This window comes from Carlito syrichta, unplaced genomic scaffold (assembly GCF_000164805.1).
Source record: "Carlito syrichta isolate Samal-C Ts95f unplaced genomic scaffold, Tarsius_syrichta-2.0.1 Scaffold271701, whole genome shotgun sequence".
NCBI classification, from domain to species: domain Eukaryota; kingdom Metazoa; phylum Chordata; class Mammalia; order Primates; family Tarsiidae; genus Carlito; species Carlito syrichta.
The window spans coordinates 205,694-217,523 of NW_007215797.1; the positions used below are offsets into that span (position 1 = coordinate 205,694).

An 11,830-nucleotide genomic window follows, 5' to 3' on the forward strand; every position below is an offset into this window, starting at 1 on the left:
TATTCAGGGCCACTGGCCTGGCCCCAAAACTAGCAGGTGCTCTTGTATTCTCTGCCACAGATTCCAACTATACCCAAGGAAAACAGATGGGTTTTCAAAGTTGCATTCATTTAATTTATAAACCTGGAACCTCTTAGATTTTTTCATAGCTAATGAAATCTGGAAAAGTACAATTTTTCATTCATGAGCCTATAAAACTGTATAACAAATGGCATCGATTCTCAGTCTTACACAGGAGAATTTTCCCAGCTCACATACTCAATATACTTAAGATACTCATGGAACTTCATTTATTTTTGAAAGTTGCTGTTGACAGTAGAGCAAGTGACTCTTCTGAATCCAGGAAGAGTTGGCACAAGGGCTCTTCTGATTTGGAACTCCATCATTTTTTTTGTTTATTTTGAGGAAAAATTGAACTTGACGGATTTGTGAGTTATCATCCTTCACTGTTATCCTCTGGGGCTCTTCACTCACACAATCCTTTCTTCTCTTGACACACTGGCTGATATTTTTCAGCTGAGGAGCAAAATAATGGCACAACTAAAACACCTTTCATCAGAAGTCATCCATAGCATTCCCTTTAAAACTGCCTCCTCCGACATAGCTCACCTTGTGTTGTGTGTTTGTTCTTTTGCTTGGTAATAGAGACTACATATATTCTACTGAGATCAATATGAAGGCTGAGTAGGACATAGGCAATGGGATGGTGCCTACGGAAGGGCTAAGATTATAACCCAGATCCGCAAATTTGGTTGCAGAAAAGATGTGAGCAAAGGAGGGAAGGAAGGTGAAGGGGAGATATGAGGCAGGCCGGAAGGATTAAACCTACCAGGGAACACTTGAGAAAGGGGCTAGTGGAGGAACCGGCATCTGGAGATTTGAATAGCTCCATTGTGAGAAGACAGTGACAGACCAAGAAGAAATGGCCATTTGGTTTCCAAGTTGGCATCTATGAGGGGGAACCCAAAAAAACCTGGAATTTATTTATTTTAAAATGTGTATTTATTCTTACATGTTTAAACTTCAGTCACCTTCATAGTACTCTCTGTTTGATACAACACAACCATCAAGATGCCTCTTCCACGTCTTAAAACAGCTTTGAACTCATCAATTTTGATGCTTTTTAGTGCTTCTGCCTCTGTTTTTTATTTCACCTCTTCCCCATCAGCAAAAGGTTTCCTTTTGAGGACTTTTTCTTATGGGAAACAAACAAAAGTCACTTGGGGTGAGATGAGGTGACTAGGGAGGGTGGGACATGGGGGTCATGCTGCTTTTGGTCAAAAACTGCTGAACACTCAGTGAGGTGTGGGCAGGTGCATTGTCATGGTGGCAGAACCAGTCGCTTGTTTGCCACAACTCGGGACATTTCCTTCACAAATCGTGATGCAACCTTCTCAAAACTTCAAGATAAAAGTCTTTGGCTGACCGTTTGATCCAGAGGAACAAATTCCAAGTGCTACAAGGTGCCTGCCCTCCAAAAAGATAATTCTGGGCTTTGGGGGGTCTCCCCTTATGCTACTCATCAGTGTGTTCACCGCTATTTTCTGTCATGAGTTTTGAAAACCATCCTTTAAGCTACAGTTGTTTGGTATAACATTCTATGTAAATCACCATCAATGAGCCGGGCTCGGTGGCTCAGCCTGTAATCCCGTGCCTTTGGGAGGCCGAGGTGAGTGGATTGCCTGAGCCCACGGGTTCGAGACCTGCCTGGGCAGGCGAGACCTCATCTCTACAATAAATCAAAAATCAGCCAAGCGTGGTAGCACATGCCTGTAATTCCGGCTACTCGGAAGGCTGAGGCGGAAGGATCGCCGGAGCCCAGCAGTTCGAGGCTGCGGTGGCCGGGAGCAGCCACTGCACTCCAGTCTGGGCGACAGAGTGAGACTCCAACTCAAAAAAAAAAAATTTTTTAAATAAATAAATAAATTAAATTAAATTAAATTAAAAAATCACCATCAATGTGTTTAAGTTTAGATATGTCATATCATCAAACTAAAATATATGTACTTTTTAATTCTCACATTGTTGTAGTTATCCTAAAGCCATATAATGCTGTGTCTAGCTTTTTTTTTTTTTAACACACAATGTAATCAACCTGATCAGTTTTTCCAATGAAAGGAAAAAGGGACACAGAACACAGTGAAGGAGACACAATCCCTCTGTCAGTGGCACATGCATCTCTGAGGGGTGTGGTCCTGAAAATGTCACCAGTGGTGGAACTGGGGTGATAATGGTAAGGAATCATAATCATATAAGGTCCAGATATTTTATTCCACAGGTAATCTGGTGTCTGCGTCTAATAGTGACACGTGTGTGTGTCTGTGTGTGCATATATATACACATATGTGCATGCATATAAACACATACATGACTCAGTGATACGTGATATAAATATAGTGATAACTGATTGATATATAATGCCTGTAATATCCAAGTAAAGGCTATATAAGTATGTATACTGATACAGCTATAAGTTAAACATAACTAATAGATAATTATATGACTAATTTTATTGATTTTGAGGCAGTTAGATATAAAACCTAACAGTAAGTCAAGAGAGTATCTGGATAATTAGATCCCACACCTACTGAACTGTCCCAGTGATTTCCTTTGCTCTGAAAATCTGGAACTATGAGCAGAGCAAGCAAGTTCAGTACTTCTCAGACGGAGTTCTCCATGTTGCACACTAAGAAGCCAGGAATCAAGCAGGAAACCCCCGGTGGTCCTGGTCAGAAAGATGTGAAGAACACGGTTCCTCACAGAGCAGCCTGCAGTGTCCAGGCATTTCATACTCAGACCACAGAGGAGATGGTGAAGTCCCCATTGCCGGAAGCTGGGGTTCTTGCTACTTCACTACTTAGCAGCTGTGTGAAGCTGGGTGAGGTTAACTCCCTGCCCTCTGTGTCTAACCATTCAGATAGAAACAGTGATAGTGACACCTGTCCTATGTCTTGCATTGAGTTCTAGGGCCCGTGCAATAAAATCATAATTGAGAGCACTTTTTAAACTGAAAACTGTGGATGATTGGGCAGGGGGCACATTTAAAATCCTTTGCTAGAATCGAAGCCTTGTAAGCAAATAAAGCAATATATCATATGTTGCAGAATGTAGGTTGACAAGTTAAATAGGAGTTTCAAGGACTGCTATAAAAAAAAAGTCCAAGGCACTGAAAAGTTGTAGTCGGGTGACGTAGGTAACTTAACTAGCAACAAATCTAGAAAACACCAAAAGAGATAAAAGTGCATAAAAGAATAGCATTCATCCAGGAAATGGGTGAATGTGCAGAGATGGAGATAAGTCATGAGAAGGAGTTATTTGTACCATCTGTTGCAAGTGGTAGAAAGAAGATATTTTGCAGACTGTAACTATTCTAGGTACAAAAGGAGGTTGCCCTTGGCCTGGATAACAGGGGAGTAGCCCAGTAGAAGATTGAGTGGCCATGAGAGAAGGACATTTTTCTTTTATCCATTCTGCTCTGCACAGTTATTGATTGTGGCTTGAGAGTTAAATGATTTATTTAACACTACTTCTTTCTTTTGTTCCAGACTGAGATCTTTAATCACTGCTGGGCACGGTACCGGCCAGCCAGGTCTGGCACTGGAGGGCTCAACAGAGTTCCTCGCGTCAAAATATTTATGGAAATAACACTCATCTTAAATATAGCCATAAGCTAACCGCTGACTAGGCCATCTTTTTCCTGAGAAGTAAATAAGTTTGGCAGCCGTCTATCTATCTTATGTCCGGGAGACATTCCATTTATGATCAAATGGAACATGGATAGGTTAACGCAGACCTTACAAATGACAGTCTTTCCAATTTTAACAGTGCCAGCATGATGAATTTGAAATGTTTCCAATATAATCGTCACTTTCCTCCATGCTATCATCTTCATGTTTACAGGCACAGTTTAGATTTTATTTTAGCATATATATGCATTTATTGTTGTTGTTGTTTAAACCAACCAAGAAGTGAACACAAAAGGGGAAATAGGAATATATTCCACAATACAATTGGCCTTACCAGAGCATAAAAATTATATCCTGTTGAGGTAATGCTGAACATTTACTAGCAAGTCCATTCTTAACACTAACTCAGAAGAAATAAGTTGCTTCCACTTGCTCATAGCCCCAGTCAATGAAAGAAGGAGGGAAAATGAATAGTAGGACACTTTATACACTGCTGGGAAGAGTAATTTAGCAAAGGCTATAGCATCCCAAGGAGGAGCAGGTTCAGACAGATCTGGAGAAGTCATCAAACCAGAGCATGGGGATGTTTGCGGCTGGGCAAACCCACAATGAACCAAACTCTGGTGAGTTGACCTGAATGAGCCCTTCTCTGGTGAGCATACCTTCCACTCAGGTTAGGCCAATGGGTCCTACACGGCACCAGGATACTGCTTCAGAAATTGGCTTGTCCGGTTCATTAGCCGGTACTCTGGGGCCTTCAGAGCTTGAACTCTTGGACTCTTGGGTGAGTTTAGTGCTTGCTCAATAGCATCTCACTCATCCTGGTTCACCGCAGGATTGGGTTGGCTTTCAGACTCCTGACAGTGAGTTATTGCTCTGTAATGACGAAACCGTGCATACAGGCTGCAGACAGTGCTCCAGAGCATTTTGAAAGTGAAAGGAAATTGCTATGAACCTGGCAGGAAGGAAGGGATAGGAGGGGAAAACCACACCTCCTCTCGCATGGAACCCACCGACTCACATAGTAACAGGGTCAACAGAAGCCACCTCTCTGTGAGGGAGCAGTCGTGGGAAAACATATTGAACATGGCATGATTCACTTAGCCAAACAGCAGAAAGAGAGTTCGTGCTTCTGTGTCCTAGATGGCAGCCTGGCCCAGACACTTCGCATGCAGTCACAAGAACAAGCAGCCCTGCGTGTAAAGCAGGTAAATAAGAATCACAAGAGCCATGCTTGTGAGCAGGAGCCATAAAACAGGGTCTAGGGGGATGTGGTAGGCGTGGGATCATGGTTTAATCAGACGAGGGAGCATTACCCCTCCGCCCCCCTTCCAGGAAAGCACGTGTATCACAGAAAAAACAAAACCTGCCAAATGTGTACCAGATGCATCAGGGACTGATAGTGTGGGCTTCCCATACTCTGGTGAGAAATAACAAACCCGGGCTGATTAGTTTAAAAATCAAAACAAGGGTTTTCACATTCCTTCTACTCTTTTCCAACCTCTTAGGTGGCATCTGTTACAACCGCTTCATCCAAATATTGTTTCTAATGAGACATCTTAGGAGGGTGGCAATGTCACGTGCTCCATTTGCTCCCCTTCTTTAATAACCACAAAGCGATTTGGTGGCAGTAAACATTTTTTTTTTTTAAGCCTGCAGTGCTGACTGGATTTGAACTTAAAGGACGTCATGGGATTCTTTTGGTCAGCAAGAACAACCTCTAAAAGCCCTAAAATGTTTTAAAAATGCACAGGCTGCCCAGAGCGTGGTAGTTGGGTGTGGCGTGAGGCCAGTGGGGCTTCCAGCCCAGCATGTGGCGTTCCTTGTCACCGGATTCCCACTCAGATAGCTTTCGGTTCCATGCAGTCCCCAAGGGCTCAGAAACCATGATGGTGATTAATGACACAGAGCCTACCTGGGAGCAAGCCAAAGAGATGCTTTCTGTCCCCTCACCTTTTGTATTAATACCTGTCCTCTGCTGAGAGCTGCACAAGTCGCTTCATGTTGTGGACACACATCTCCGTGTACCTGTTTCTCTGGACAAGAACAGCTGTGCTGACAGCGGTGGCTCACGGGGGCCTCTGGGACTGCCTGACATTTTCCTCCTTCATCTGGCTTAGGTTGGGGCTGAAGGGCTCTGGCTTCCCTTCTGGAATCCCCTCTCTGTCTTCCCTTCTCATTTCAGGTGTATTTTCCAGGAGACTGCCTGCTGGCCCGGCGCTGTGTGGGATTGATTCCTGGTCGCCACCAAGGTTCAGCTTGGCTAATGAATAGACAGCCTCCTTATCGGCCTCGTGTTTCCTCTCTGGTATATAAACCAGGGGAAGAGTCTCATGTTTCCTTCAGCTGCCAGTCCCCTGACTTCAAAAGTCTGGCTGCAGAATGGGTGTTGGGTGCTGGTCTAGGCTTCTGCAGCATCACCCTGAACTCAATAGAAAACCCATCTGAGAGTCGGTCCTCCAGATTAATGAGCACGTTGGGTTTTCTGATGGTTTCGTTTCTTAGTGGCGGGCTGTTTGCTTGTTTTCATGATCCCGTTTGTCGTAGGTAAGATCTAGTTTGTCATATTTCCTCTGCTGTTAACCCACTTACCTAGGCCACTCAGAGTTCCTTCGTTGGTGAGTGTTTTTTTGTTCTGTAAGCAGTTGTTGAAAGACTGAGTCACCCGTGCGGTAGCCTGTGGTTGGATGTGGGCTGAGGTTATTCAGTGACTAATTTCCAAGGGGAGGAGAAATTCACTTATCATGGGGAGGGCTACTTTTTATCCATGCCTGTGGCAGCTCCGCTCAGAAAACTGGGTAAAACAAAATGGTCTTTGTTGGTAGTGAACACTCAAGCTGGGAAACATTTAAGGATCCCTGTGCCTTTTGTGATGATTTTGTCTCTGAAGAGGAAGCTGTCTAAAATACCCAAGTGCAAAACTGAGGATTTAGATGAAGCCAGCAAACAAAGGAATCGCATATCGGGAGCTGATCCAATGTGCTTGTTCACAGCATTAGTTATACAGGTGATTTCCTTAAGAAAAAGTAAGTGGCTTTAATTCTTTGAGAATGAAAGAGTCTCCTAAAAATCCTTTTCAGTTCTCTGGTTACTTCATTATGTGGTCTGATCGAGTGGTATGTTTACAAATTCTAGACTTGGAAGGGTGGGGTTTGAAATACAATAAACTCTACATAATATTCCCTTGCCGCAAAGAATATATGTATTTTAAGTGCTCCACAGAGAGACATGATTACATGAGACAGTTTCCCAAAATGATTTTAAATAAACACTTTTTATGCTAGGTTTTTTTTTTTCCAGAAACAAATTTTAAGATGTTCCTTCTTCTCTTGCCTTCAAGAAACTTCTGAATGAGTAATATTTGATTTGACTCATGGTGCTTTTGGGAAATGAAATATAATTATATGTAAAGATTCCTGCCGCAGACTTCAGATAATTAATTTGAAACGGCCCCAGATATTTTCTGGTCTTTCAGAAATATGGGGCAAACCATGTATGGGGCTTCATGCTGTGGGCAGGGACACCATCAGCTGGGGCCACGGTGATGAGGCTTTGAAGGAAATGACCGTGCTTTCAAGAACTGGAAGGACTCAAACAAGAGACAAGAATAGCTTGGGCAATAACAGAAAGAGGGAAGGATAATGCCCAACAAAGCAGATGAATGAGGGAGGACAGTCTCGTTCATACATTGTCAATATACCTAGGGCAGTTAAATGAATGTGTTTCGCATCTGGGCTTCGGGTACAGGCAAAGATATCCATGTTGTAGTCTGATAAGGTGTTAGAAGAATCTTTATTTTTGTATGTGCACGTCATCTCTTTCTTGCTGTGAAATGAAATTCTTTAAAGTTCACACAAAGACATTGATGTTGAAATCCCCTGGGGGAAAAAAAGCATCAACGATAGAACATTTCCAGATACTTTTAACTTACTCAGAGAAATGAGATGATAGAGATTAGTAGCATCAGAGAGATTGGTGGGAGAATAAGGGATTCGGTATATTAAGGTGAATGGCAACTCTGTGTTTCTGTGTGTATGTGTGTGTGTGTGTGTGTGTGTGTTTTGCTTATTTACTTGGTAAGTTTTGGACAGTTTTCTCCTAGGAGGTCTGGTTTTAGTACCAGTGCAGGAAAAAAAAACCCTGTATTTTTTAATGCCATGTCTTTACTCAATGGCCAAATAATAGTTTTTTAAAAAGTTAAACTGTATTTGTGCCTGATTCCAGGAACTAGCGCCATAGAAAGAACACTAGCATCAAAGGCTGGGGTTGTTTTAAATTGTGAATTATACAGTCTTAATCATTGCCCTGCTTCAGTCAATCAGGTGAATATAGTCTGGAATCTGTAAAGTCCCCATTTTATTGCAAGTGTGACCTTGGGATATCACACGGAAGACTGGAAAACGATTCTCCTCATTTTTCCTTACCACCTGCCACATCCTAAGAGTGAGTTGCCTTTAGTTGGTCTCTGCCTCTTAGGAATCCAAGTTGTCTCATCTTAAGGGTTCATTCTAGTTGTAGGTTTAGGACAAATGTTCCCACTGTATAATGGGATCATTGTGTCATTCTCTTCTTGGGCTCTATTTAGAGCCGAGGATGAAATGATCAGGTTTCTTTTTAAAGTTCAGTCTTGGAAAGTCAGTCATAGCTTGGCAAATCAACATAAGGATTCTGCCAAAGGCTCCCAACCTCCAAGTCACCTGTATTGATGGAGACATTCAACCTCAGCTTACCTGTTCTATCATAACCAAATGCTTGTACTCAGCTCCTCTGTGGGTAACTCAGGCTGACAGTGGTTCTTTCAGTGACCTTGTTGGTTGATGGCAAGATTATTGTGAAGTGAACAAGGCAGGGCTGATACACAGCATTGCCTCCAGATCCACAATGCCGATTGCTCATGGCTGGGATCCATCCTCATCAGCTAAGGTCCCATTCTGGTGGGTTGGGGCCCACGCCATGCTAGATATTGGCTCTAAAATATTTTGACTATCACCAACATGCCCCTCATGAATGCTCAGCACAATGTATCAGAATTATTTTTTATTATTTCTGATCTTACCTACACATACCACCAGGAAGTCTAATGAGATTTTTTAATTTTTTATTTTAAAATTATTTATATAATACATCTCCTAATCATTTTTTGCATGTCACCAAGCATGTTTTTTAAAATACCTCTACAGATACCTCTGCTGTTCTCAAAGACACTTTACTCAACTCTTCATGAATTAAAGTCAATTGTACATGTTCCTTTCATTAATGTTCTTCATCCTTCTAGACAGTTCTATGCTCCCTAGAATCTTTTTTTTTCTACCTACTCAGGTCAAATCTAGGATCTTTATGTCTCTTCTTACTCTCTTGCCAGAAAGAGGGAAGGTTCTGCTGTGTGTTCATTGGGGTCAGGGTCCCCCAAATCAAGGTGTAATCTGAAGCCTGTTGAAGAGGGAAAAGAGGACAGGGAGTAGTGACTAACCTGGTTAGGACTATTATTTATCCCGAATGGGTTCTAGAGATTTTAAACTTGGTTGGGGGAGATTAATAACAATAATGACAATAGTACCTACCATTTGTTGTGGCACTAGTGATGCTTTATGCATACACAGTGGCATGTTGGAGTCGACGTGATGAATTTATCTTAATATTTGTTTTGGTTGATTTTTGCGCTGTGTGATCTGATTATGTGGGGAATTTGCCCAGATACCCGCGTCTCACTGAGCCAATACCTCTTGTATTTTATGACCTGTGAAGTCCTGTATGGCTTACTGCCTAGCCAAACCTTTCTTTTTATTGAGCCCTGAATTGTAGAAGATGGAGTAGGCGAGGTATTTATAGAGGATCTGTGTTGCTCCCCTGCAAAACTTCTGTCACATGGTTGCTCCAGCCATTCTGGAATGAGCATCAATCAAGTCAATTATCACACAGTGACCTTGGGACAGGCCCTCCTGGTCTGTGGCAGGGAACACCTGAGTCATGAGAGTGAGCAGATCATTAGGGCAGGGGCCATCTAGAGCAGACACACCTGGAGCCTGACCTCAAGTCTAGGCCTAGGTACATATCCACATGGGCTGGGATGTGGGGAGAGACCCCAGGGGTAAGGACAGCTTGAGGCTCTCACAGGTGAGGTTTTGAGAAGAGAGAACAGACTAGCCTATTATAGTGGGAACTTTTGTGTGTCTTAGAAGGAAGTGAAGAGTAGTGGAGATAAAATCGTAATTGTGAGGAAGGGGCCTGAATATTCTGGGAGCCCCCAAAAAGTCTGCCCCTAGGAGAGATGAGAACAATTCAGGAGTGCCCGGGCAATGTACCCCAGAACAGGTCTATTTTGTTCCTACATATTTGCACCTTGTTTGCACTTTTTTTTGAGTTGGAGTCTTACTCCTTCACCCAGGCTGGAGTGCAGTGTCACACACGCTTACAGTCATCCCAGCATCAACACGCTGGGCTCCGGCGATCCTTCGGCCTCACCCTTCTGAGTAGCCAGAACTACAGGTGTGTGATACCAAGCCCAGCTAATTTTTTGATTCATCGTAGAGACGAGATCTTGCCAAGTTGCCCGGGTGGGTCTTGAACCTGTGGGCTCAGGCAGTCCACTTGCCTTGGCCTCCCAAAGTGCTGGGATTACTGGTTGAGCTACCAAGCCTGGCCTGTTTGCACTTAAAAAAAATTTTTTAAGCATATAGGCTACAATTCAAGATTAGATATACACCTGTCATCATACAGGTGAAGTTTGGGCCTCTGTTTAGTCCCTACTTCACCTGGTTTGAGATCAGGTATGCTTATTGATGTTATGTGACCCCCATCCCTCCCCTGGCAGTTCCGGCTACTGCCACTCCCCTTCTCATAGTATTATGGTACATATTCAGGATCCACTTATGAGTGATGTTTGCATTTTTAATCGGTCATTTTTGTTATGAAATCCATGATACTAGGTGCCACGTCTGGGTCAGAGATTCTGCATGGCTAGATCTTTCCAGGAACAAGATAAAGAATCTGTGGGTATACCACTAGTTATTCTTGCACTCTCATCTATGAGATATACAAAAGAATGGGCCCTCTCCATGGCAAGAATTGGGGGCTTGTTCAGAACGGCATCCTAGAATAGTACCGGGCTCTTAGCAAGTGCTTGTAAATGTTGTTTATTAAATGAATGAATCTTTATGATAAGGAAGCAGTTAGTTTGTATTCAGGGCATTGGGCTCTGTTTCATTTTACCCTTTTCCTGGAATCTCTACTTTTTCTACTATTCCCTGGTTACCTACACTGTGATCTCTCAGCCTTTCATCTTGGTTCTTGTCTATTCGAACCCCACCCCTACCTCACCCACCCACCAATACTTCTTACCCTTCTTCCTGTCACGTCTTCCAGAAGTCAAGATAAGGACTGTGAGTCCCACAAATAGGACTTGACAAACAGGCCAAGGCTATCTGTCCCTTTTCTCACAACCGTTCAGGGAGTCTCAGTGGGCATTCATTTCCACCTTGGGCCTCAACCAAAGCAAAAATGTATCAAATAATCATATCCTGAATTAATTTGTGTTTTTAATTCTGGCCTGTTGCTAAACACAGTAGGGTGGGTACAAATTAAAGTTCCCTTGAACAACGTAGAGGTGAGAAGTGCCGACCCTCCATGCAGTCAGAAATCTGCATATAAATTTGGATTCCCACAAAATTAATTGCTAATACCCTACTGTTAACCAGGAGCCTTACCAATAACATAAGCAGTTAATTAACACATATTTTGTTTATTATATGTATTATCTACTGCATCCTTACAATAAAGTAAGCTAGAGAAAATAAAATATGATTAAGAAAATCCCAAGGAAGAGAAAATATATTTACTATTCATTAAGTAGAAGTGGATCATCACAAGGGTCTTCATTCTTGTCGTCTTCACATTGAGTAGCTGAGGAAGAAGAGGAAAAGGAGGGGTTGATCTTGCTGTCTCTGGGGTGACAGAGGCTGAAGAAAATCTTCAGATAAAGGGACCCATGTGGTTCAAGCCCATGTTCAAGGGTCAACTGTAATTGTACTCTTACCTACTGGATTATTTCCTTTCCACCTCTTGGTGCTAGCTTCTTCTTTTTTTTTTTTTTTGAGTTGGAGTCTCACTCGGTCATCCAAACTGGAGTGCAGTGGCCGCTCCTGGCC

The 11,830-nt window shown here is 42.7% G+C and overlaps 1 protein-coding gene across 7 annotated transcripts in view; it reads left to right on the top strand.

Moving 5' to 3' along the window:
• The window catches only part of KIAA1217 (KIAA1217 ortholog), a 158,374-nt gene that overhangs the window by 71,301 nt on the left and 75,243 nt on the right, over positions 1 to 11,830 (top strand). Inside the window, exon 1 of one of the 7 annotated variants that reach the window (XM_021709669.1) lies at positions 6,428 to 6,712. The exons of the other annotated variants lie outside the window; for them this stretch is intronic. The gene's annotated coding sequence lies outside the window, so the exon portion shown is untranslated. Of the gene's footprint in view, positions 1 to 6,427; positions 6,713 to 11,830 lie in introns of those variants that run through there. 7 annotated transcript variants of the gene reach the window in all.